General features: G+C 37.4%; 1 long non-coding RNA gene across 2 annotated transcripts; it reads left to right on the top strand.

Annotated features, from left to right (window-relative positions):
- On the top strand, nt 1–27679 carry LOC104912559. 2 transcript variants are annotated; one of them, XR_002118451.1, is made up of 4 exons: nt 1–78; nt 16178–16280; nt 23363–23473; nt 24448–27679. It is a non-coding gene; the product is annotated as an uncharacterized LOC104912559 (long non-coding RNA). The 2 variants fall into 2 exon arrangements; XR_002118449.1 differs by having other exon boundaries at nt 7–139.

Raw genomic sequence — 27679 nt, 5'->3', positions numbered from 1 at the left:
GGTGCCGTAGCCGCCCGGGACCTGCCTGGAGGTGCGCAGCCGCCATGCCTCCATGCCGCGCGGATAGCAGAAATTAAAGTGAGAAAACGAGGATTTGGTCCTTTCTTTTCCTTTAACAGCCGATTTTCCTGCTCTAGCGGTGAGTTGATCTGTGCTTAATAAAATACTTTCGGGATATTGTGCTTCTGAGCGCGTACGTCCCCTAGTAAATCTGATGCTCTCAGTGACAGAGGACTCCGCGGTCGCTGTGCTGCCGCTACCCGAGCTCCACCGAACCGCGTTTATAGCACTTACGCAAAACTGATCCGCGCAAAACTTCCTGCAAGAAAGAAATCGATGCTCAGAGAGAAGCAGCCTACTGGAGATACGCGGTGCAGTTAGGTGTTATCTTCGACAATCACGGCTACATTGCATTGTGATGATAGCTGGCAGGTAGAAGTAGCATAGAAATCGTACCATCTTATACTACAGGCTGTGTTGGAGATAAAAAGTATATGCTGCAAGTGATTGTACTTGGGTTTGTTTGGGTGGTGTGGTGTCCAAAGAGAGAGCAAACAATATTAGGAAAAAGTTTGGAGAAAACACCATCTTAAAGAGGAAGGTGGTGAAACAATACAGAGCTGCCTGAATATTCAGCAGGGATTGGTTGCATGCATTTATATGAGTGATAATTGCTTGTATGAGAAATTGCTTTTACAAGAAGAATAAAACCTTTAAAGCAACATCTGGAGGAGAGCTAACTTAATTAGTTTTCAGATCAATAGTTATTTACAGACCAAAGCTTAATAATGCTGTTGTACTTGAGTCTGAATTGCCTGGCCTAGGAATAGCCCTCACCCTTAACATTTCAGGTTGAAGTTAGGAGAATATATATATTCTTAGCTCATGGCTAATAGTTCTTCTGTGCAACTTCCATACACTGAATACCAGGATGATTTTTACAAACTATGGTGTTTTTTTGAAAGCCAAAGACAAGGAGACTCAGACTGAAGACCTCTTTGTCCTTAAATGCAATCTGATCTGCCATCTTTTATCCAATACAAAAGAAAAATTGTAAAACACAGCATTGACACTAGTAATCTGGGTAAGGATAAGACATACTGCAAAGAGAGAGTAAGATACTGAATCAGACAGCATGCTGCTTTCTATGCTTGTGGTCTTGCTTTCATTGTTAAACACTTGTCTCTTCAGAGTGATACAACCATCTATCTTCTGACCCCATGCAACTGTTGCTGAGCTTTTTACCACTGTACAGAACACCTTCAGAAACCAGACCTGCTCTAGATCTCTGCCATCTGGTCAGCTCTTCACCTTAGATAGGCCTGTTACCTGGAAAACACCCTCTATTTCTGTAGCAAGTCCCAGAATTAGCTTGCATACCTCTTTCTTACCAAGCTATAACTTTTCCTCCTGCTTCTTAAGTCAGCCTTCTCTGCAACTGTAGGCATCTTCTTCATCCCTTTTATCTCCTGCAGCTGGTATGTTGACAGCTGCTTGTCATTTGTTAATCAAGGTAACCCTCTATTTGCTGAAGTATGTAAGCTTTATACTTTCTGTCTGTGAAAGTTGATGATTGGAGCAGTGATCATTCATTCAGTCCAGGAAGACCTTGGTGGGAAAAAAAACATGCTGAGAAGCTTTGGGACAGATAATTTCTCTTCATACACCTTTAGCTCATCATATTCCACCTACCTCTTCTGAAATGTTTGAGTTACTTTAATGGGAAACTAAGTATAGCAGCTGTCAAGAAGCACAAACAGCAAACATTGGTGTTTGGGAGGTAGCTGTATAGACCTTACCAAAGGAAACAAGTCTTCGCTACCAAACTGTTAAGGAATAAGTAGGTTTTTCACTTCTTCCCTGCAGAATCCCTTTGGACGTTGGTTTGTTTCTGTGACTACTCTGCTGCTGATCTTAATCATGTACACTCAGCTTCCTAATGAAAGGCCTAAGCTCTGCCTTTCTTGCTGAATCACACACTGTGATCAGTCCTTGAGTCCATTATAAAGTTGGAGTGCGTATTAATTCCTGCTCCATACCTTCTCTTGCTTTGGCATTTATAGCTGAAGGCAAAAACATACAGCTGTATCTGGATGCCTGCAGCTGCTGTGGAGCACAGCAGAGCAAGGTGGATGCCTTTGGGCATTCACAGCTAAATTACTTTCCAGCAGTAGCTCTGGGGGTGAGTGCTTACCCTGGGGATCAAATGAACAGCTGCATGGGACTGCACAGAACTGGTAGCTGTCAGTTTTCCTTCAAGCAGCTCAAAGACATTTTTGACATCGCAGTTAAGAACGTGGAACCGCAGATATAACGATTTTTGTTATTGTTGTTGTGATGAAGCAAGAAAACTGCATTAAGCCCTTAAATCTACCAGCTTGTGCTTTGCTTCTTTAGAAGAACAGCAGAAATTAAAATACTTGGATTATTTACATATAAGCTGGGAACTACTCTGCTTCTGTGCCCTGTATAAACCACTGACTATCTGGAATACTATTGCACAGCAGCCTAAGAAGGTGCTATCACTGCACTTTGGTAAAACTGCAGTTTCTCTGCTCAAGCTTCTGAAACTAATCCTATAGACATACACAATTTTTTGGCAAGCCTGTATATCTGAAAGCCATATTAGCTGACAAAGAAATACGAGTCTTTAGGCACTTGTCTTTTGGACTAGCACAGACTTCCAACTCATATTTTTTATGTGAAAACTGGAAAGAAAAGGAAGAATAGGAAGTGTTCTTCAACTGAGAATCAGATACAGCAATGCAGCTTAGAAGCAATACTGGACTGAACAGTAATTCAAAAGATTTAAAATGAATTCCCACAGACCACAGATGAGAAATAGCAGATTTTACACTTTAAATGGTAAAAAGACAAGTCAAAGTATGGCTGCTATTTCTTATACGCTCTCCATGTAGTACAGAAAGTTTTGTATCACTTTGCTACTTTGCTAGTAATGCCTGGTGTTGCAGACTTAAGCACATAGAGTGCCGAGAATGGCTAAGAAAAGCTTTTCTGATTTTATAGGTCCCTGTTAGAAGCCAAGCACTTTTCACATTTGATCAGTATGGTAGACCTGATAGGAGGTGCAAAGAGATAAGTTAAAATATTCAAAGCTAAGAAAAGATCCAAGAGCTGCCGTTGTATCAGAGGTTTCTTACAGTCAGTAGGCGTGTGGCCCTCACTCATTTGGTTGGTAACTTCCACAGTAGCACTGATATCTCAGACTTCAGTTGACATCTGTTCCTTTAGTTCAGCAAAGCAGCCCAGGTTTTGTATAGGAGAGAGAACAGATTTGTCGGCTTTGTACTAAAATGGGAAAGGATGCATTTAGGAATAACTGCAAAAAAAATTTTTGATCTTATAAGGAGACAAAATTGCAGGCAAAATTATGAAGTTTAGCAGCAAAGGAATTAAGCTACATCTAACAGTTTCTTTGAAAGAATCTTTAAGAAATTTAAAAACAAATGAACAACAACAAAACTAGAACAGGATATAAACCAACAGGGATCAGTACTGGGAATTAATTTTGAACCATTGTCAGTGATGAGTGAAAAGAAGTAAGAAAGGACTGAGGCACTTGGGGCGGTGGGTGGTGGTTGCTGAAACTGCATAGGTTGGAGAGCCATTCTCCACATTTCCGCCTCTGTGAATAGTGGAGGAAGAAATATATTTAAAATCTTCTTTTAATAAAAGAGGGCAAAGGTAAAAATCCTCTAAACAAGAGTGCAATGCCAGAAGTGTTATTATTATCACAATAACTGCATGCATTAGTACAGTATCTAGTGTCACAAGTTTAATATTTGATGGCTGTGCTTTTCATTTGCAACTTAACGTATGAATTTTCCAGATTTTTGATTTTCCAGAGTTTTGATTTGGGTGGCCAGAAAACGTATCTAATGTGCTCATTTTGGAGATTCGCCACCTTCTTACAGCGTCACCTTGTATTCGCAGTTTCTGATCAGTGGTGGGAATTTTTGAAGTGACATGCTGCATTCTGTTTTCATGGGGAAGTACTTTAATTACGTTCATTAACGTGGCTAACCTACATTGTCAGAGAGACATTTTCTTCAGTGAGATCAAAAAGTACAGGTAAAAGCAGAAGGAACTGAAACAGACATTTTTAAGTCTGTGGATGAGAACTCTGATCTCTTGAGGTGTGGGGCTGTGAGAGAAAGGAGGAAAAAAACTTGCAGACCGTTTATTAGTGTCAGTTTTATAGATGTCTGTATTTTGTTCTTGTGCTGTTCATTTTGTGTGTGTTTTAGGTTGTGAGCTCTTTCCTGTAATGATGATGGCTTACCAGGTTAGCAAGCTTTTGCCATCTTTTTCCTCAGCCCCAGGTTAATTCTTTCTGGTTAAATGTCATTTATTAAGCTAACCCCATAGTAGGAGTGAGCCAGAATTAGGCCAGTGGGAACCTTTATCTGCACTGTGGATAATAAACCCCAGCACTAAAACCCACTTCAAATCACTACCTGATGCAGCTGTCATTCCTCATCTACTTGAGCATATGAACATCAGAAATTAGAGCACTCACTAAAGAGCTGTATTTTAAACCATTAATGGCACCTAAGCAGGCAGAAGTGAGGACAGTAAGTCACATATTGAGAGAACAGAGTGCCTTGTGAGCCAGAGGTGCTGCAGAGCCAGAGCAGGCTGAGAGGAGAGTCTGGGAGCCCAGTCAGGTGAGGATAATGGTCTGAGATCACAAGGGTGCTGGCAACAGTCCCTCCAGTTAACAGTGTTCTGTATTAAACATTTATCTAAGCTCGTTCTGGAGTGCTGCAGCTGCCTCTCAGAGCCAGTATTTTATTATCTGATAGTGGGGATAGAACTTCAGAATGAAGGATCAAGAACGCAAGCAATAAATTTGAACTGAATGTTCAAACTGCATGTTTTGAACACACACCCAGTGGCAAAGTAGTTTTAGCTTTCTCACAGATGGGAATTGAGTTAAAAATTTTTATACAGCAGAATAATGGCATTCGTTACCAGCTTACTGCAGTGGCAGCTCCCTTTCTTTCCATGATCAGGACACTGGGCTGCACTCCCCAGGAGCGGGTGTATTCCCCTACCTATGTGCCTGCCCAACACCTGCAGGAGCAACGGCATCGAAACTCCCCATATGTATGGGGAGCTTAGTATCAGGAACTTAGGGGTGGAATTTTTTAACCTCCTGTTTATCAGTGCATTAAATAGTCCTTCAAATTACATATACAGTACACCTGCCCTTCTCCCAGCTTCAGATGGGAAAAATGCAGAGTGGATGTTGTTTTTCTCTTAACAAATAGTGCAAATTCGGTACACAGAGATTAATATTATGATTGCTGGTGTTTATTTGGTGCCCTGTATAAATTTTAAACCTTCTTTTTTAGGATTTTGCATAGTCCTGAAACCTTGGAATATTTTCATTAATCTCTTTAGTTTCCCTCATTAATTTCTTCACTTCAAGACTTGACTGATTATTAATATCTGGCTGCTGCCAATGCCGATGACACATAATGGATAGTCAGCATTTTTTATCAAAGCTATGTTTTCTCTTGCTTTTGGCATTGCAATTTATTGTATTCCGATTGACTGATTGACTTCTACCAAAGAAAAATGCCTTTCTAGATCTCAATTAAATTTAATCTATTGCTAACAGAAAATATTAAAAATAAATAAATCTAACACAGAACCTGATGCTGCAGTGAGTATTTCCCAGCTAGTGAAACTCAGAACTGGTCATCAAGTCCTGTGTAACTCTAACCAATTCATCTTAAAGCAGCGTTCTGTGCTCTGTCTCTGAGCTGTCTGCTTGCACCAGCAATAACCAGCTTCCAAGTATTACAGGGGTCATTCATTGCTGGGAGACGTTCTGGTTTAGTATGTGAATTGCTGACAAACTGGAATTCACTAAAATAAGGCATCTTAGTGTTACTCTTAAAACCTCTTAAAAATAAAGCTGCACGGAATTTAGAATTCCTAGAATTGGAAAACAGTTTACTGCTTTCCCAAAAACTTCCTAGCCAACCATGTGGTGGATATTGTATAGAATTTGTTGCTTTTTAACAGCTGAGTAGCCAGTTAAATTTTTAGGTTTTTGTTTTTTCTTCTTTCTTCAGTGAGGTTAATTTTCTTAATGAAGTACCAGTGCAGTATATATGGCTTACATAAATCCAGAAAGCTTGAGCGTAACAATTTAGCCAAATGACAGAACAGTTGTAGAAGGAAATTCATTCAGCAGCCCAAGGGGGCTGCAGCACTATTTTGAGCAGTTATCCTCAGTCACTTGCTCTCGTACATAGCTTGCTCCAAAAGTAATGCCTCCTATTTATTTCCATGGAAACTGCAACAGATGCGAAGAGCACAATAGCACTATTTGATAGAGCAAATTCTCAGCTACAAAATACTATTTTTGAACATAGTCACCATCATTAACTAAGCATTTTCACCAGCAGTGAACATGAGCCTGCATATTGCACTCATGTGACCCACAGTGACCCACTGCTGCTGTAACCACTGATGAAATGTACCACCTGCCACTTCATTGTGCTCACATCCACTGTTTGGTCTCCAAAAATATTCAGCAGAATGTCAGTGGGTGAAACTTTTTCTGCATGGAGGAATTCAGTTCCACACCTTTGCTTTATACTCACTTCCATGTCAGACGCCATTCTGTCAGGCTGCCCCTCTGCTGCCATCTGTCACACAGCAACAAAATACAACAATAATGGTAGGTAGGTTCAACCTCTGCTGCTATCATGGGCCAACATAATAAAACAGGAGGAATTACTTTCGGAGCAGCCCTTGTAGTTTTTCTACAGTGAGTGTACACAAGCTGCACTTGCTTTCAGCAAGGAAAAACTTAGGGGTCCTCATGTAATCTCTGTGAGATTGCATACTCACAAATGTGCATCAGCAGTGGAGCTGTGACTTCCCACAGTTTCAAAGGAAAAAATAAATAAATGGTGTCTTAGTTTATGGAACTGTGTTTAAATGAGGTTTGTATCCTGTTCCCCTAGATTCATTTAAAGTTATCTATGCAATTTCAGTTTGAAAAGGAAAGATGTCAAATCAGCAGCATAACAGTTGAACAAAACACTGATTGTTATTCTAAATTGCAAAGCAATTTCTTTTCTCTCAGAGAAGGACATGTGTTAACACTGCAGACATCCAGTAAAAATGGACAGCTCATTTACTTATAAAAGGAAAATACTTGCATGCTGTGATGTTAAAATGAAAAACGCATTGTCCTCACACTAATTCTGCAATGAGACCCTCCCCTCAACTAGAGGGGAACAAAATAGAAGTAATAGCATGGCTATTGCGTGGTTTAGTTAAATGCTCACGTGATCTTGGCTGCACATTGTACCTGCCAATAAATTCAATCCTGTGTGCAATGTATGCCATACATTCAATGAAATCCAATGGCCACATCATCTGAACTGTCTCAGTGATTTTCAGGATAGAATTTAAATGTTGGTGTAGTTACAAAGTGCAAAGTCTTGATGCTTTTTAAAGTGCAGCCATATTTCTAAGATTGTGAAAATCAATACTTTATGTTACAGAACAGACATCTGAGTATTACACAGAGATACATCTTCGGGTACTGCAATCAGTAGCAGATTTCATTTCATATAAGTAAAATTAATTCATAAGCAAACGTGTGTTTGCTAAGTGCAACAGATGATTTTCTTAGTCAGAAGGCATGTCTTTGAGCATGTCATACATAGAAAAATAACTGAATAACTACTGAAAAAAAACAGAGGCAGAGCATAAGCAAATAATACATATAGCAATCCAGTTCAATTTACAGGAAAAAAAAAAAAAGACCAAGTTTACTTTGGATATGCAGAACATGGCCTGTGTATTATACTATATCCTTTTCCAGCTGAACTGATTATGGTGGCACCCCCCCACACACAAATAAAACAATAGTTATTTTGTAAAAGCTGGATTTATTTGCATACCTCCTTTTTTGTTCCTTTTAATAAAAAGGAAAAAGGGTGCAATGGTGAAAGGAGTTAACTCTAAACCCACCCAAAGACACATGTCAAGAGTCCACATCTGCTCTTAGTGAAGCTCATAGGAAGAGCATGACTGCTGCTGTGCTCTGCTGAAATAGCAGTGCACTTCTGCCCAGAAACACCTTCAGTTTAATTTGTATTGTGAGTTGCAATCATTCAGCACTTTAGAGTGCATTAAAGAATGCAAGAATTTTCCCATTATCATATCTATTTGTTTGTTTGTTTGTTTGTTGTATCTCATCTAGAAGCCTAGATGAGATAACAATTGTGATGCAGACACACTCATCATGTGTGACTCAACTATTTGGTCAGCTTCACTAAAGATCATACTATGGTGCAAGAGAACTTGTCTGTATCTAAATTACCATCACTGTGATAGGACAGAAACTGTTCTATCATCAAGTACTACACATAAAAAAAGAGCAAGTAGTATCAAAGAGAAGTGTCTTCTCTGCAACCAAATCTCTTGATTTCTGTGGATAACTGAAAACTCATGCTTACCCAGAATCTGGTCTATATTCATGCCTTATGTGTAAATACAAGAATACTCATTTAGTAGGTTCCCATTTAATGACACTGCTGGTAATAAAAAGTTTATCTGAGAGCCCATCCTGAGCTCAGTCAGCAGGGTAGATAGCCCTACTGAACCCTGAGGATCCCAAGAACAACTCAAATGTTTCAGGCCCAGTTATGACAACAATTTCATAGTTATTCTGAAGTTCATTGCAAAGTAATGAGTAAAGAAGATTTGAATTTTATATGCATTGTACCACAGTGAAAAAGAAATAGATAAATTAGAATTCATATCTCAGTGATCTGATTCACTGTTAGACTATCAGAGATAATGTCCTGTGTTCCTTATGTAGTTAGAAAGGCATAGGGCATAGAAAGAAGGAGGATTTATCTGGTAAAAGAACCACAAACAACAATAAACAATCATAGTTTCTTGGACAGAAATCTTACACTTTCTTTATGCTAGTGTAAGCTAAAAAAAATTCGAGAACATTGCCTTTATGTCTGCCATTCAGTCCCTCTAAACACAGTATTGGCCATGGGAAAAAAAAACATAAAGCAAAGGCAATGTTTGTAAGATCTTGATAGAGTTATATAAAAGCATGTTTTGTATTTCTAGAAGCTGAGATAATTAGGATGGCAGCTCCATTTTATTTAATACACTGATAATGTTATTGTGTTCAAAAAAGAATCACACTTTTCAAGCATTTATTTTGAGACCTTATTTTCTGTAAATTTTCGGAAATAGCTGTTGGTTAACATATTAACCTGGCATCAAAATTGAGAAGATTTGTGTTCCGTTGGATATTGGTAGGAAATCACAATTGTTCAGGCATGTTTCAGACATGCAGATTATGTAAAAATGTGTTGTTTTGCATAAGCAATAACAGAATGTATTCTTCAGTGTTAAAATAACTTCAGAATGTACCCTGACGTTTTAAGTAGGTAGTTTATGAATACAGCTGCAGGTGGTCATAGAAACAATACTGGATTGAAGAGAATAAGAATTTTCTGAGACCATTTGAGATGAAGGCACTTATTTTTAGACAGTTGTTTTACTGTTTGGGAGCCATTAGTTAAAGTAAAAACATATTGCTTTTATGAACACCATTATAACCCTAGACAATGTTTTGAAAGATTTAGCTGAAATCAAACTGCCTTTTTCTGTTGTTTCTGCAATAGCTGTATCTGGATATATTGGGTTCAGTCTTTATATTTCTGAAATCATGTTCTTGATCAACACTGCCCACTTCAGTTAGGAACATATAAACAAAATAGTTTGAAGCATCTTTCCTTTAATGAGATTTCTTATTTTTCCTGCACTCAACCTCCCAGCTGTGCCTTAGTTTCCCACCTAATGGCACTCCAGTGTTGGGTATTGTCTCCTCGATTCTAGGTTAGAAAGGCAGTCTCTGGTGATATTTCAGCCTATGTGAATTTAAGCGTCTGCTCCCTAATCTTCCCTGTGTTCAGACAGTCTTTTTCCTCATCAGATCTTGTCTAATTGTTGATCTCTTCTAAAAGTCCTCCAAATTAGCAACTCTTCAAAAAGGATGGCTACCAAAACTGCATCCTACATGTCATTCTAAGTGTTGTTCTTCATTTAACTCACGCACTCTCACAGGAAGAGATCTCACTGTTCCTCTTGTACATTTTATGAAGCTTTTTCTAACCAAGAACCAAGCCTGTCTTTTCTAGAAAGTTACCCTAGAAAGTCATTCTACAAGCATAACAAAGATCGCCCTTTTTTTTTTGCCCTGAAGTCATGTTAAATCCAAAATCCAGGGGGAGAAAGGCAGGATGCTTACCAGCTTTCTGTAAAGTTCCTAAGGATTGTCTCTCTGTCAGAAAACTACTGAAATATAGTGAGACAATCACAAAATTAAAATAAAAAAGCAACTTACCTGCCATTCAGCTCCTGATTGTCAGTTCTTTAATCTGTATCTTGCTTGAACTTTAGTATGATGAAGAATGTGAAGTAGCAGATAAAATGTTGCTATTTTTCCTTAAATAATTCAATCAGTAAATAAAGGGAAGAATATTTCTCACTAAACTGTGCAACTATTTTTCACATTTACTTTTCCATAAAACTTTTCTTTTGTAATATTTTTAAAACATGTTGTATAAGAAGTCTAGGCATTGCTAATGCTTGCAGAGGCTCCAAGATTTGTTTGCTTTTTTATTTTTATTTGGAACAGAAAAAAAGGGCAATCAGGGCTGTATAAACATGGAAGATAAAAACTTTTTTATTGTGTGGTGTACTGTAATATGGGCAGTTTTTTCTCTGTACTTTTCATTAGCACATAGCAAAATACCTGGACTTTTTGATTTTTTTTTTTTTGCAGTGATAAAAATACACTGATAAAAATGGAAAGTAAATCAAGAGTACCCAGTAGACATGATCAAATGAGCAATCTGAATATAAAGACTTAATATTCTACTCTTTTTTAGTGCACCAGTTTTACTAACAACCTGGTTACGTATCGGACACTCATGTCTGATACTGAAGTGTCACTGTTTTTAAGTTCCCAGTCAAGTCACTAACAGTCAATGGAGACCAAAACAAGTCTATGAATGCGTTGCAAGATCAGGCCCTGGTATTGCCAGTGATTATATTCTGCACAAGGGTTCCAAATCCATAAAAAAAACCAGAAAGACATTTGTTTGAGGTATTTATAGAGCATCTGTTTGACTAACCATCTGTGCTCTGATTGAAGTATACACATGGTCCAGACTGAATCAAAACCAATTCTGTGGATTAAAATAGTAACTTTGACAGTGCTACATCTAAAGACTTTTACTGCTAGTGACTCTTGACCTATTTACATGTAAAGGTAATTTTTAAAACTGTAAAATCTGAAAGGTAGCATAAGGAAGAGCGTGACTAGTGTGCCTACTTCAAAAGGCTTTGGGCTTTGAAGTGAAGAGATGCTGCTTGAATTCTGCATGCCTTTCCAAAAAGCTGTTTGCTTAGGGTCTGGATTAAGCTAGCTGCCTCCCTGTTTTTCAGTTGCTTTTGGGTGTCTTTGTGAATGCAGAATCAAGAATATGCTGAAGAATTTAGCCCAGCTCTTGCTTGTGTCATAGTTCTATTTTGAAATACAGTTTTCGGTGGTAGTGGCATTCAGTGCAAACCTTAGCAAAGTATTAGAAATGTAGCCAACTATAGCTTAGTGTTAATCGCACTGAGAAACCTCAAAGTGTTCAGTTTGCTTACTTGAACAAGATTATCTTTTCCATGGATCAGTATGTTTTGTGTGTTCAAAATGCTGAGATGAAAAATCACAATGAAAAGCTCAAAGTTGTTAAAAAATATGTAATGGTCACTCATTGTTTATTGAACTTGCTCCTTAGAAACAATTATTGAGCAGCAAGGTTTTTTTAAACAGGTTATGCTTGTTCAAGATAGAAGTTTCTGATATTATTTCAAAAGATTGTTCTTCTTCAGTGATAACCTGGGGAATTCTTTAATTTACCTCTTCATGGTGATGTAGCACCATCTGCCACATCTGCAAAAAAGGTAATTATTTTTAGAAGCATCTGTGGGGTTTTTTTATAAAGTATTGAGTCATTGAGGTCAGTATTCTTGAATTATTCAATGTAGGAAAATAGAAGTATTTGTTTTGCATTTTGGTCAATAACAAAGGATGGATTTTTATTACTGTTGGTGCCATAAATCTCATAGCAATTTGCTGTAGGCTTCCGATTTCCAAGAAATTTGTTTGCATCCTTAGTGAGAGCATTTAGCTTTGTAGGAAAAAGAATCAATCACAATTCTGCTATCGGTAAAACAGTGTCTGGTGGCAAATAAGTGACTCTGGAAACTCTTCTATTAATGGAGATATTATACTGAAAATTGCATACTTCTCAACACCGAGCCATTAGTCCAGGTTCCCGGTTTCAGATTGGAAATTGTAAGTTAGGATCTCTGCCACCAAAGGAGAAATCATTCTCTCACAGGATATAGAACATTTTAGTAGATATTACAGACTTGCACCCTCTACTAAATACTGTACTGACAGAAGTCCCAAGATGAGCCATCCTTTGACAGATACTTTATTAACTCTGTGGCCTTCCACGGTAGCTCTACATCTGATGAGGACATCTAAGTCAGATGAACATTCTCCATCAAGTCTAGCAAAGGTGAGAATTAAGACCTGAAGCTTTCAATAGCTTGCTCTATCTTGTAGTGAAAAGGTACTTAGCTGTGCCAGATGCCTTGGAAGACTCGTGCTTTGTGTAAACTCCGGGAGTGCTGAAGTAATGAGTATAGTGTGTGAATGCAGAGTTATCATTTGATGATGACGTGACAACATCTCTGCAGCAGTTTCTTTCAACTTTCTGCGGTTGAGAAACTAATGAGAACAGGCAACTTCTCAAAGAGAGAATAGTTTTTCTCTGGGGAGCTGATGAAAATTGGGTTTATTTTACTTTACTACAGACTGAGTGGTCTGAGGAGAATCTCTTAAGAATTAAATCACATGCATGTTGAAAACTAAAGCTTAGAGAGGAGCCTATTGGATAAAGAAAGAGAAAAAGAAACTTTGATCAAATTGGCTGTTGAAATAATTGAAAAAGAGATGTTGAAAAGCCAAACCGGAGTTCTGTGTTGAATGAAAGACCCATGACACAATCCAGTATGCTGCAATTGCTTGGGTTATGCAAGATGTAAGTGTATGACACTGGATAGCCAAACTGAAGGAACTCAGCTATATGCTCTTTTATATCAACTAGTATGTACTGCTGCATATTTGCTTCACATGATGCCTAGAAGGTGTTCATTTAACTATCAACAGAGTCTGATGAGTGTGTGTAGTCTAAGACTATTCCCAAATATAACTCATAATTTTGCATTTCTCTGTTAAAATTATTTCAGTCGGTGAATCCTGGCTGTGTGAACAGCTTTGCAAACAGAGCCTGGAATTCATAGCACCAGCACAACCTTAGATTTGAACTGCAACACAGCACAAGAACAAAGATTTATCTCTGCAGTTACAGCACAGGAAAATTGAACCTTTAGACAAAAACAAAACAAACAAACAAACAAAAAAAACAAACTATGGAACTGCTACTCCTGACTGTGATGTCCCTTGTCCTGGGATACAGAGTTGCTGGTTTTACCTGTGCACTGATCAATCAGTTGGGCATGAAATATATTTCCGAGGACTGGGATAGCTGATGAGAATTTGGGTTTACCAGATTTCAGTAATTTCAAAGGCAGTTACTCTTTCATGTCAGAACTTAAGTCTGAGATGAAGCCTCATCTAGAACAGGTAGTGGCATTCTACATTTATTTTACTAATCACATACCTTTAATAAACTTTGCCATATTTGCAAATGAAAAGTGGTATTTTGGAAAGGACACAGATTTTAAGATGCTACAGATCTGTTTGCTTTCCACGTGATTGAGAAGTCTGCTTTACTGCTGTATGGAAGATGTAATGCATTAGAGCATGATCCAGAGAGAGCACAATTTGTCAGTGCTCCAGAACATGATCCTTAACTATTTTCCAGCTGTGCTTTAATGTAATATTCTATCTGTACTGCTTAATTAAGGTCCAAAAGAGCTCTCAGTTAGTGGCCACACTGCCATCTTTTTTGCTTTTAGACTCAGCGACACTTTTGGCACTGTGAGTTCAGATACCTGTACACGGCATGATAGAAAGCCAGCACTCATTGTCAGCATGAGTCCAAGTCCCTGCAGGGCAAAGTAGTAGCAAAACCACTCAGTCTTTCTCTCATTGAAGAGCATGAGAAAAGAATGAGCCTTGTTTTTCAACCGACAGGTCAGATTTGATTTGTAATTTACTATTAGATTGCATGAGGGATGCATCTTTTTAAAAGAGGTAGTGACAGCTTCTGCTGGGAGTACTGGGCAGAGTACAAAGACTGCAGCTAGTCTGACTGTGGAGTTGTGAAGGAGGGTACTTCACATGTGCAATATTTGACCCTTGAATTTCAAGTTCTTATTTTTGATTAAGATATAAAACCATAATGACTTTGTATGTTTAATGTCCCTCATTCTTCTAATGGAGGGTAAGGTTTATGAAGTGCTAGTTTGGTTTTTCAAATGCCAGATAAATTGTCTACATAATCTGAGCAATGGAGAAGTATCTTGTAAACAGTCAGGACTCCCACATCTAGATATAAGGACTGGTGTCTTAGAGCGTGTTATGGGATAGTGCACTTTTCAAATAAAGTCAGTTAACATTCTGATCTCATTTATACATGTGTATTCCATCCTCCCACGCAATTCATGAATCTTCCCATTAATTAGCAATTTGTAAGTACTAATTTTTGTAATTTTCATTCACAGTCCTAATTCCAGAATGTTTTTGATTTTTGTTTGTTGTATGTTTTTAATAACTTGGAATAACCATGGAATAGCACTTCATATATTGCCAATACCCTTGTTTACAAGGCAAATTACTTAGGGAGTAAGAAGATCCATATCTGGTCCTAAACAGTCTCAAGCAAAATGTATGTTTGTGAATCTTTGAGAGAAAGGTAGCATTGTTGGTGTTTGGCTATGGACTTGGGTAAAAAGCTGCATGTAGCCTCCTAACACACCGCCTTAAGCTTCAGCAAAGATGACTTAGGAAAATTTATGTTAGTTTATATTTGAGCAAACTAGATAATTGCACATGGTCTGTTATCCCGTCAGTACTGACGAGAGATTATTAGTTAAGTCTTGATAACCTGGTTGCCTGTTAGGGTCTGTCTGCAAGTGTTCTGTATCCTCTCATAGGTAGTCAGCAGTAAATTAAAGGCACTCTAGAGGCTCAGTTTGGAAAACAGAACTTGATGGTGTCGAATACCCTTTTCCTAGTAAATACTGGGAGAAAGAGACTTTTAGCTGTGAGATCTTTAATGGCTATCACATTATGTCTGGAGAGAGAAATTCCACTAAGGTTGTGGCAATTCTGTTATTGCACAGAGGGAGATCTTGCAAGATTGACCAGATCTATTCCAAAAGTAAAGTGTGAGGGGTGGTACCAGTTGTGAATGCAGATAATGTGGCTGCGAGAGCTTATTGTTACGGTTATGTCTATCACATCAAGACAATCCCAAAGTAAACAGGGGCGTGCTGTGTACAGCTGACTCACAAAACAGACTATATGCATGACTTACCTTTGCTCTGTACCTACCATATAGCAAACTATTCACCCTGGACTACATAATTCAACCACTTCTATTGTGTTTTCTTACATTTTAATCACTACCCGTAACTACTTCTATCCAGGCAGGTTAACTGAGGATAAACTGCAGCAAATACTTCTTTTTATAATGTCTACCAAGCTGAATGAATGTAGCCAGTATTCTACTTGCTCTTTCAAGCTGCTTGTTTATGAAAATAAGTTAGTGCCATGTTTTACAGTACCATTCAAGACAGACAAACGTGATTGAAGGCAGCTATATGCTGTCCTCTAGTCTGCAAAAGGCATTGGTCATATTCATATAACGTACTTCCAAAAGTAAAAATTAAGGTCATAAATAGAATTTTAATGTCACTAATGAGGCTATAGAGAACTTCTTGTAAACTAGTTACTTCTCTTTAATTAACTGTATTTTTTGTATAATTTGAATTATATATGTAACTGAGTCACTGAAAAGATTTTTGGAGGTTTCTTTTGTATGTTTTTGTTCTTCAGCAACTTTGAATCTCCACTGATGCAAGAAGTCCCAGAGCACCAAGGCAACGGCACAGATAGTTCGGGTAGCAGTTTGGGAAGCACTGTCACAGCATGTAAAAAGGTAACTTCCAAGTTTATTTTATTTTCAAAAGCATATATATCCTGGGTTATAGCTTTGCTTTCTACCTTTTACTTTTATTGAGGAACACAACAATTAACTGATGCCTAAAGAGGAAAAGGATTGATACAGTAAAATAAATTCTGGACACTGTAATGGTATATTGCAATTTTCTGTGCATGGTCTATACTTGTCTGGCTACAAAATATATGTGTGTGGGAGGTACATTTCCCTTAAGTATTTCTCATTTTTCTCGTTATCTGGCAAAGTAGAAAAATCATAAAGAGCACAAATAAATTCAGGACTGCTCTCTGATAGCTTGCAAATTTCAGGGACCCAGCCTGAGGGTCCAGAGCTTAGGTTCTCTGAGGTCAGTATGATACAGGGTCCTTCACGCAATAGAGCTTTTCTGCCTTCCCTAATATCTTAGTAGAGGATTTCAGCAACCAAGGAAGTAGTACAGATTTGACTGTTGCTGCTTTTATTGCCTCAAAATGGATTTATATGAGTTATTTACTTTAGAGCATGGGGAGGAAAGGAAGCAGTGCCTGTATGTGTCTGTATGTATTTTGGATTAGTCAGGTATGACTGACAGTAGTTTATTAATGTAGGTAGTACAGCTGAGAATACATGAGGGAAGCCTCTGGATGCCTTCATCCACTCTCAGGGCCAGATTGTGGCAGAGCAGTCCAAGGGAAGGCCATTCCCCATTGCAGAGAACAGGCCATCTTTCAGCTCTCAGTTTGCAGTAACCAACTGAGCTTGACTATTTCCCATAGGCATTATTCTAGATCTGGTAAGAAAGCATCTGTTTACCACAAAATATTATAAAACTTTACAGTTCATTCAGTTTTCCCATAATTCTATTTTTTTTCTTCCTTCACTACTAATTGTAATGCTTTTTTTGTGTGTTTGTTATTTCCCAAAATAAATAACAATATAAATGTGTAAATAGACAGATAAACATGATGAAGATAAAGAGTTATTTTCCTTATCCTTTCCTTTCCTTCTGAAAACCACACCATGACTCTGGGGGTTGAGTGTTGATTGTCTACTGAAATTTCAATAAATGTAAAATCATTGAAATAAAAAAACCTCAATAGATGAATTTGTATGCTGGAATTGGGCATCTCTTACTCATGCCAGCAAGGCAAAAGACAAAACAGTAGTATTTTACTTGTTCAAAGAGTTTGCTTATTTAAAAAAATATATATTATTTTAAAAAAATGCTGCTGACTGTAATTGGAATCTGTAGAAATGGCGTAAAATTCATAATGTTGCTGAACATCTTACATTTCTTTAATCTGAGTTGGCTGTTTTATGTAAGACTGAGGGACAGTGGCACAGCTCTAAAAAGTGTCACCACTGTGTTTATGAATGTTCCCAGCATGGTCACCTTTGGAAGCATCACTCCTACAGACCTACTTTTAGCTTTTGATTTAGAGCTGCTTCATCTGTCTGATCCCTTACATTTGAACTTTTCATTCTAATACGAGTCAATTTTATGATGTTAGACACACTAGAAGAAGTGATTCACCTCTGCCAGCACTTCTGACAAACAGCAGGGTATTTTGGGCTTCTTTGCAGCTTTGTCACAGTATGTGTTACTGTTCTTTTTGTGTGTGTGTGTGTGAGAGAGAGAGGAAAAGGATGCAGAATAATCGAAGTAAGCCATTATCTTTTCTTTTATCCTACATTAGTTACAGTTAGTTTTTTAAGTTAGTTATGTAATTGGTGTTGGAGTGAAACTGTGAGTTCCTGCTGCAAGGGAACAGTTTAAATGGTTCACTTGCAGGTTTGAGTATTTTCACTTGGTATGAATGAGAATGGCTCCTGTCAGGAACCATATGAGATGTGGTCTTTTACCACAAAGACCAATCTGAACAAATGCAGAAGATGTGCCCCATGATAGTTCATCTTATTCTGTATGTCCCACTTTCATATCTTTTTTGATGAGTAGTAATTAACCAAAGCAATTAAGATGATCAGCCATGAAGACGCAGATGTTTCATTTGTGGAGCAGAGCCTATTTAATGTTGTCACAGTTAGAGATATTTAGTGTATTTTAATGTCTTATGATCTAAATTAGGGAGCAGGAAGCTGTTACGCTAAACTTGTATCCAGTATTTTCCTCTGGGAAAGAGTGACTTTTCTAATCTACACACTGCTAGAGGCTGATTTTAGTTCATTGATTCACAACACACTGAGTAATGCTGACGGCTGAGTCTCTAGATGAGAGTGGAAAACTTTTTTTTAGAACCATGAATTACTGCTGATTCCACATTTCGTGCATGATGCAAATTCATCCTGAATTATTTTCTGAGTGCAGAGATCCTGCTCTGAACCAGACATACAGTAGTATAGTGCGTGCAGCTGTTAAGCATAAGTGTGGTCAGTGAATAAAGTTCTGCTTTCACTTGTACCACTGCAAATCAGAAGCAACCTCACTGAATTCAGCAAATTCCATGCATGCCAGTTTGATTTAGCCTGGAACTTGTCTCAGCTAGGTGACAGTGAAGAAAACTACAAGATGTGAGGAGAAAATTTTCTTAAGTGATGTTGTTTGTATTAGAAGTGCAGGCTGTATAAAAGAAAGATGGTGAACAACCACTGGAGTAGTACAAGTTTAGGTTTCTTATCTTTGTTACAGACCTGCTCAGTAGAGTTTGAAAAGGATCTAATTACCAAAATGGCAATCAGAAAGTATGGGAACAGTTATATCTTTGAGGGATAACTGCTCACACTGAATTTCATTAGTTACCCAATAGATTAGGCAAGCTCACTCAAGCTTATACACAGTTGACTATTGCAGTCATACATTATCGTAGTATAAGGACTTTAGTATATTTCTTAAAAGTGTGAAAATTCATGCTAGTTTGAGCACATCTGCATACTCCCATTTTACATAAACACAGTTAATAAGTAGAATTGTCATACAGTAGTTAGATTTTAGAAGTATTAAATTCATTTTGCCTATACTTGTTTGTCTTTGACCATGATAATATTGCTGTCTGCTACCAAAGAAGCATGCCCAAAAGTTCACATGGATTCAATTTATGGACTTATTGCATAACAGGAATGCATAAACTTACAGTGATCTGCATTGCAGAGTGGCCCAAATTATCCTTTCTCAATAGAAATGTTAGTGGGAAAGTTCTGAGAAATAACATATCTGTAATGATCGTAATGCAGAAACTTGTATTTCATAAGATAGAGCTTAAACTCATCCAAAATGTACATCTTATCCCAGCATTGCTTAGTCAAATGTCACCTTCTGTCCTCAGAACACCATTCAGATATGTGTAAAATCAGAGCAAGAAGTCCCCATCCATCTGCTTCCGCATGCCTCCCTTTCTCACAGTGCTGTCTTTTCTGAGAAACTTCCAGAGTCATTCCAGATGACTTTGGGCCTACTTGTATTTGTTAGATTGCTGACCTCCCCCACATCCTGTTGCATGGGCTGGTTTATCCTATTTTGCTTTTGTCACCTATCTCCTTCAAATTCTAATAGCTGAAAATGGTCTTCTCAGACCTCCAGTAGTAAAAATGCCATTGTGCCCTTCTTCACATTTCTGACTGCATTTTCAAGTCTGTGTCCAGCACTGCTTGTGCACATACGAAAGCAGAATATAGGCTAGGGAGAACACCATTCTGCTAATGCTGCTCATCTCATCAAGGTTACTAAAAATCACACAGTGCCATAGCTTCCACATAATAATCTCTACCCTTGCCTTAAAGTATATTATGGAAAGTTGCATATAAAAATTAAATGCATTGAAAAGCCTTGAAATTAATAAATAACCCTGGAGGGACCCTCAAGCTTGACAGCAGTGACCTGACCTGAAACATTTGTTCCGGAGAGCTATTACTTCTGATAGTGCATTACCAGTATTTGCCTCTTGAATGGAAGATAGATGTGCCAATAGTGATTTAACATCCACAGGAAAAAAGTAGGTGAAATTTGGAATGCCCGTCTCATTTCATGAATTAATCACCTACAATCATCTGCTATAATCTAGCAGTTCTGAAGAGAAATATTGGTTGAGCACACCAAGTGATTTGAGAAAAAGGAGTAGCAAGTTTTTCTGAAGCTTGTTTCTGTGTGATAACTTCTGCCTATTCCAATTTCTCAGAAGCTGTTTGAGATTTGGGAAAGAAAGACCTGAAGCTGTTAAGACTAAAGACAAATTCACTAAGATTTTTAAGGAAATAAGACAAAATTTGTTACTGAGAATTTCAGTTAAAGAGGACTATTTCCTATGTGCTCAAATCATGTCTAAGAGGACATTAGAACTTCAGTCCTTGAGGATGAGAAGATCTAGAATCAGATAAAATCTGAGATCAGATATATATATGTATGTAGGTGTATGTATATGATGATATGATGGAATTTTTTTCTTCATAAGATTTCTAAAGATGGTACTTTTTGGAAAAAATATTTCATGCAATATTTTACCAACCAGTTTATATTTCAGTAGCATTTCTTTAAAAAAAAAAAAAAGAAGCTTACAGTTTATAAAGCTAGAAGGAAATTGTTTCTCTGCTATATGATATATGCTGTTTTTCTCATCTAGACTCAGAATTAGTTATGGTGGCATGAATCTATTCATACTAAGACAGTATGCTATAAAATGTATTGAGTTCAGAGTCATTGAACTACTAAACAAGATGAGCTAGCAGTCCCCAAGAAGAAACTGGTGTAGATGTGAAGCAGTCACAAGTCTTTCTCAGAACAAAGTCTGTGGGCACATTAGTTTTTCCATATTTTGTCAACCCTAAATTTGTTTTCAGAAGAAATCTCATAGCAGGGCTAGATTTTGCATGTCAACCTACCCTTTTGCAGAAAAAAAAAATAAATAACCATAAAGGTGCAAAATCTTTGTAGAGGGCACTGAAGGAAGGTGCTTAAGCAAGGCCAAATGTATGGGCTGTAGTGTTCCTTGTCATCCATCCTACAGGGAGTGCAGTATTAACTATATGACTTTCTGACAAGAAGTTAAAAATTAGAGTGGGTGTTGGTCTCTGTGTGGTAATAAGCTTACTTCTGGATTGCTCCTGAGGATTAGAAAATTGTATTTGCTGGCCAGATCAGTTTTCCACACTCATTCATCTTCCCTGAGAAATGAAGAGGCCTGACAAGTTCTTCTCACTTCATAAGGAATTGATCTAGGCTTAGAAAGTAAGTGTTCCTGGAGTAGGACAGAAATGTCAATGCAAATTATGCAGTAAGATAGTGAAAAATACTATGGGTAGATTTTTTTTTCCAGGTAGGACAACAAAGGTATATTTTGAAATATTATTAAAGTCTAAAAGCTATAGTACAGCCTTTTTCCACAGTTGCCAGAAGTACAAAGAAAATATACATCCATTTCACAAACATACTTCTTAACATTTTTGCCAGGAATTATAAGAGATATAAATTGTTCTGTGAGTATCATTGCTGTTTCTGCTATTATTTCCTGATGCTAATTAGTTGTTTCAAAAATAATAAGAGTTCCTCTTTTTCATAGAAGAATTGTGAAGGATGAGAAAAAACATACCAAATAGTCAACCTGTGGATTAATTTATCCAGACAGACCCATTCTCTTTTGCTTCAGAATGTCCCATTACTTGAAATACATGCCTTAAACTGAATTTAGAGAAGAGATGCATCAGCTAGGCTGATAGCCTTTTTGTACAGTCAGAAAGCACAGCCCCTCCAGGAGGTCAGCATACATTTCTGTTGGCTAAGAAGATTCCTCAAGTTGTCCGTGTGAATAACTCCCCTTCCCACGCTTCACCATCCTCAACTATTTGTCCTTTGTACTCTATTAAACAGAACATGAATACATGGAAAGAAACAACTTTTCAGTTTTAACACAATCTTGTCAGCCTAGGAATTCAACCCCTAGACCATCCGTGCCTCTCAGTTCCACTTTCATCCCTGATGGAAATTAGGATAAATTGGTCTAGCCTTCACTCTGTCAATGAAAGGGCAAACAGGAACAAGTGATTCTCAGTGTTGTCATCTGTCTCTTTTGCTTGTCATGGATCTTTTTATAGTGCCCCTAGAAATGTAATAAAATACAAGTCTGCCTGTTTAATGATATGTCTCTTTAGTCCCAACAAATTGTGCAGTCAGACTCTGGCTGTGTTGTTGCTGCACAGTTCCTGGTTGTGTCTGGGCACAACCAGCCCAGATCCATGAGTCACTTCCAGACTTACTGGAATTTCAAAGAAATCTGATGCCATGCTCAAAAAGACAGTCCTTTGTGAGTGCAACTTTCTGCAGATATATTTCAATAACATATTGGAGGTCTGTTTATTAAAAAGGCAATTTGACCCACCTGAAAACTGTGCATAGTTAGTACAGGGGCAGCAAGGAATTTACTTTGATCTGAACTATCAGCCTGCAACACTGACTTTGCCTCTTTATAATCTGCAGATATCTCTAGTCTAACTTTATTTTTCTTCAAGCAAAGCTTGTGGCATGTGCTATAAGACTAAGTCAACACAGAGAGACTGAACTCTCTCTATGAAAAAGCCTTGATCTAAGGGTACAGACTGAGCTCAGTATTCTTCACAGAAAGTTTCAAGTGCTTTAGCTTCTCATAAAGCAGAAAAACATTTTTAAGAAGAAAGAGATGGTAGCCTAGGCAGTCTCAGAAATGAGGCTGCTAGCAGAATGAATTGTACAGATCTATTTTAGACAGATAGATACAGTAAATCATAAAGAATGCAAGTTTGTATACCGTGATATAAATAAATGATTAGTTTTCCCAAAGTCTATGTTTATCATTCTAACATAGAACAAAACTCCTAGTACTATTTTCCAATAACAATGTTTTATTTGTTGGGGTTAGCTAAGGCACCTCCTTCAAGGATTTTTAGTTCTTAGAGAAAACTGTCCAATACTTTAGGGGATATATGTCACTTGAATCCCAGGTACATTAACTGTGTAAGTCTAAAGGGAATGGGAATTCCAAGTCTTGCCTCCCAGAAATATGGTTAGGCAAGATTTTTGTGGAGAGCCAACAACAGAATTCAGGCATGGTAAGACTGAGTAAATTTTAAATTATTTTAACAATTTTTAACTATTTTAACAGATCCTCTGCAGTAATAGCCTGCTAGAATCAACAGACTACTGGCTGCAGAATCAGAGGACACCATGCCAAATTGGCTTTCTGGAAGACAAATCAGAAAGCAACTGTGCCTCAGTAAGTACACACTGTAATCTCCTCTGGAGAAATGTCCACTGCGAGCTATTTGAGCAGGGTGTGGGGGTGTCTAGTGTACATGTTAAAAGAAGGCAGTGACTAACCGATTCCAAAATTATGTCAATGTATTGATAGTTTCTGTGATTTCCAGCTTTCTGCTAAAAGCAAATATCCAAAGCAAAAAACGCATGCAGATTTCTATACAGAATATATTAATAAAGATTGCTTCAGAGCTTTCCCCATATTTTCATTATGCATTGTAGTCAGCAACTAAAAACAGAGAAAAATAAGCTAAAGAGTAAATCATTGCAAACTGTAACTTGTTAATGGAAAGGTTGGGAAGAACAGATGCTTAAAAGGCTGCTGAGTGTTCTCGAAGACACAGAGATACAATTAAGGAGAAAACTCTTTCCATATTTGATGAGGAGAAGCTGCTAAAGTACTCAAATAATTTTGTATTTGAAATGAAATTTAAATCTCCATGTATTGTGGTTTATAATGCAATTAAATTAAGAACAGCTTTTGGTTAAGCTTGTATTTGGAAAAATAAGAGTTGCATTTCTTTACTTTCTTTACACACCATCTTTATGAAGCCAAATGACATTACATTGCTGTGACTTTAATAGTGTTTTATTCAAGAAAGGACTCAGGAGAGCAGAACATTACCAGAAAGAATTACTTAGAAAATGTGTTTTTAGAGATTTCAGGAATAGTATTAAAGGTGAGGGGGCTAATTGTCATGCTGTTCACTGGACTGTGAGTTCCCAAAAGATACAAGGATCAAAATGTACAATTTAAGTAGTATATGGTGGTAAGCAATCACACAACATACAAGGTGAGAAACTGAGCAGATTCCTGTGTCTCTGTTTGGATGACGCTGGGTGAAACGAGGAAGGAGATATTTGTCTTAGTTTCAGCTGAGATGGAATTGTTTTCTTCAGAGTGTCTGATGTGATGTTATGTTTTGGTTCTAGGAGAAAAATGAAGTTGATACCACACCAATGTTTATAGTTGCCTGCTAAGCCAACGCCATTTGTAGTGAAGGGCCCAAGGAGATGGAAAGGAATGGAATTAGCACTGCTGACTTAAGCTGCCCAGAGTGATATTCCATACTGTATGACATCCAGTAGAAGGAGTTTTGAAGGAGATGAGAGTTCATCTCTCATTCTCTTCAAGTGCTCAGGGAGCTAGCTGGGCATCGGTCAGGGGATGGTGAGCAATTACTTGTGCATCATTTGTTGCAAATGTTTATATACATATATAAAGTCATAACTATTTTTATTTTCCTTTTCTCTATCTTACTAAATAGTTTTATTTCAACCCACATAAGTTCTATTTTGCTTTTTTTTTTATTCTCTCCCTCACTACACTGGGAAGGAGTGGAGTGAGCAAACAGTGGTGTGGTACTGAGCCACCCATTGGGTTAAAACACTTCGATATTAACGAGCAATGTTTAGTGGTACTGATTTCTAAAACTCCCAGAATCAGACAGAGTGCAGTTTTCTGTTCTTCTGCATGTAATCTCCCTAAGAGAGATGTCACAATATTAGGAAGTATACAACATGGTTCAATCAGAGCTGGAAAGCTATGATTTGAGCAGTACCCTGAATATATTCATGACCAGAACAAGAAATCAGGCAGGTAATCGGGATTGCTTTTAAGGCAAAAGGAGTTTACCACGGTCGCTTGGTTTTACTATTCTATATTTCATTCTGACAGACCCTTTTCTTATTTGAGAGGATAACCAGGATATGCTTTGAGACAAGATCTGGCATGTTATCTTCTCCTATTGCCTGCTCACTCCTTGCATAGCGTGCTCAGAAAACAGCTAGATTTCCCTGTGCAGCTTTGTGAACACAGTGCCTACTCCACATGCACATTCACACACACAATGTTCTGTAATTTTCAGAGCGAGATTTTAGTACCTAGTTCATTCTGTAATTATTGCTAATATTACTACAGTAGAAAAAAAGATTGTGCTGGAATAGAGATTGTACTGAACTATATGACTTTGTATTCACAAGGCAGAAGTAGAATTTACAGTTTTAAAGTAAAACTGAAACATCATGCATAGAGAGCATTCATTTAGAAACTAAGTAATTAAATATCATTTTGGAGCATCCCTCTTCGCACCAAAAAAGGTGTCACTGTTAAATAGTTACTCTAAGTGTTATGAGCAGAGCTGAAGTTTTGTTCATATTCCTGTTTAATTTATTCTGAGTGGCAATACAGGACAGAATTTTAATTTAAGTCCTAAAATGTTACACAACTAATGCAGTATACTAGGAAACTTTCACATATATCATCAAACTTAATATGTAGACTAGAGTGTAAGCACACTGTTTTTGTTTTTCTCCAGAATTGCTCTTTCCATCTCAGGTATGCCAGTAGTGTATCTGGGTGGGCACAGTGCTCGAGCAAACTAGGGAACAGGGGAAACAGAGGACACTTAACCACTGTGTGAGGATTAAGCATTAGTTCAGCATTCTACTCAGAAAGCATTTCATTCTGAGTCCTTTCCAATGTCTGTTGTTAAATGAGAGGAGACTGCAGGAACAAAGAAGGACATGAACATGGAGCACTTTCCCTAGCTTCTCCAATAGCCAGCAAACCAGACTGCCATTAACAGAAAATAAATTCTTCTCCTTCATGGAGATTTTTTAAATTGCCGTTGCCACCAGTGCCAGAGATGTTTTAAAGTTGCCATTATTTTTGCAGAATGAAAAAAGAAATCTAAGTTGTGCTACATCACTAATGGATACTTTTCTTAAAGATAACTAGTAATACATTTAGCTATAATGTTCAGTTTTCCTTTGGAAGAGTTTATGTGTAGTTATGTCTAATCTCACTAGAACTACAAATGCAACAAGACTATATGAACATTGACTTCATAAATGTTGTGTTCATCGTCTCCCATTACAGATTAGCACATTTAGTACAAGTAAAAACAGATTCGTGTCTGTCCTACACATGCTCACCAATTGTACTAATGTTGATTTATTAAAACATTAAACACTTAACTCAGCTATAACAGACTGCTTTTCCATAGAGAGATTTTTAACAAAGAATGGGCATTTGAGTACATATAATAGTCCATTAAATTCCAAGCTAGCTATATCTTATGATATGAAAATAATAAATTGTGTGAGAGGAAAAATATTTCATATTTGTTGGACATCTTTTCCTGGGCTCTGAAAATAGAAATGTTCATGTGGTACATTTTTTCATTACATCAAGCTCTGGTAGTTTTTCATACTAAAAGAAATACTATCGCTTCCATATTTAATCCAGTGGTTGTGGATGTCTGCAAAGATGAACAGTAGAAGTCATAGGAAGAAATAACAAGTAAATGTGATGTCTGTTCTCTGTCTTTATGCCAGCTCCGTGGTATGTTATCTATTAAAAGTGTTATGTGTATTTTGAGTATGACATAAACAGAATTTGAAAGACTATCTTACCCTAATTTTCTTTTTCTACTTTCAGTAGATGTGTAGGAACAAACTTTTGTCCAAATGTGTTTACACTTAGGAAATCAAATGAGGTGCACTGGAATTTAGTGCAAGTGGACAGGGCTAATTGTGTTAGTCATTAGGACTTTGTAGGAAGAACTCCCACAGAGGCTAATCAGAAAGGGTTAGCTGAAAGAGGTATCTGTGAGCTTGAACTGTAGGCCTTTGAGAGAGAATGAAGATGAATGCTAGACTGTAGTGCGATTTTCTTACAAAAGTTCATAACGGATCTACGTTAAGTGTCCTGGAGTTGAGGTGCGCTACCCTCCACACTTCAGGTGATCCTATTAGATTTTGCTATACTGCCTACTTGAAAAGTTTAGACTCCTATGAAGAACTTCTACACTGGTGCTATGAGGGTATGTAGTAGAACAGTCTACCATCTGAATTTTTTCATCCTTAGAGAATGAGTAATTAGCAAACATTGAATTAAATTATGATTAAAATGATACTGCTTTGCAACAATTTACCTGCTGCAAATTAAGTACATAGTTTTGCACTATTTTCATAATTAGATAAATTTTCAATGTAGTTTAATTACATAAGTCTTATTTCGTTTGTTTAAACTGAGAACTTAGTCAAAATCTGTCAAACAGAATAAAGCTCATGTATTTATAAGACACAGTCATTCATAAGCTGACAAATGTGATTAAAATATTTGCAATGAGACTTTTTTGTTATCTCACAGAGAGACCCT

Source organism: Meleagris gallopavo, chromosome 11 (assembly GCF_000146605.3).
Source record: "Meleagris gallopavo isolate NT-WF06-2002-E0010 breed Aviagen turkey brand Nicholas breeding stock chromosome 11, Turkey_5.1, whole genome shotgun sequence".
Lineage (NCBI taxonomy): Eukaryota > Metazoa > Chordata > Aves > Galliformes > Phasianidae > Meleagris > Meleagris gallopavo.
Note: the sequence above shows the minus strand (reverse complement) of the source record. Positions and strands in the feature narration are given on the sequence as shown.